We start from the raw sequence: 657 nt of genomic DNA, 5'->3' as shown, positions 1-657 counted from the left end.
CAGACTCTAGTGCGTACAGGAAATACATACACAGCAGGCAATAGAAACAAACCCAAGGTCACTAGAAACTTTTGAGGAAAAGGCCACTCTCGGACAATAGAAACAAGCCAAAAATTTCATATCCTAGAGAGTTCAGACTAAGGATTATACTGCAAAGCAGGCAAAAGGTCAATAACCCCAAAGCAAAATTTATCATTGATATTTGGCAGGGGCCGCGCGAACGCGTACCCCCTCTATCACAAATTATGACGTCCACTCTCCCTCAAAGGGGAGATGGTAAGCCAGCGCAGCGACAAAGTGCAATGTGGGCCACTAGCCTAGGCCATGGCTCTTCTTGATCAGCCATAGACCCCGTCCAGGTAAGTATCTTTCAAGGTTGCACTATGCCCTGCTTTTATAGGATGCGCTGCCTCTGCTATCTCCTTGGAGAAGCGATGTGGTACTAAACGAAAGAAAATCTGCCTCGCCTGGTGTTTGCTCCGGCTTTCCGGGACGAGGAATTCGAACAGGACACCGTGTATGGGCCTGCCGCCTATCGGTACCAACCGGGCCAACTTTTTTTGCATTGGAAAAGAGTCAGCCGGGTCAGCAGGTTAGGTCTTGGTACCATATACGTCCCGGACGACCCAGCCATCATCCTGCTGCTGCTGCGGGGCG

The 657-nt window shown here is 50.2% G+C and overlaps 1 non-coding gene across 1 annotated transcript; it reads right to left on the bottom strand.

Annotated features, from left to right (window-relative positions):
* Nucleotides 1-205: 205 nt before the first annotated feature.
* Nucleotides 206-367, bottom strand: LOC123406432. Its single transcript, XR_006612137.1, has one exon. It is a non-coding gene; the product is annotated as a U1 spliceosomal RNA (small nuclear RNA).
* Between the last annotated feature and the right edge of the window lie 290 nt (nucleotides 368-657).

Source organism: Hordeum vulgare, chromosome 6H (assembly GCF_904849725.1).
Source record: "Hordeum vulgare subsp. vulgare chromosome 6H, MorexV3_pseudomolecules_assembly, whole genome shotgun sequence".
Taxonomy (NCBI): Eukaryota; Viridiplantae; Streptophyta; class Magnoliopsida; order Poales; family Poaceae; genus Hordeum; species Hordeum vulgare.
The sequence above is the reverse complement of the archived record's forward strand: the minus strand, read 5'-3'. Positions and strand labels throughout refer to the sequence as shown.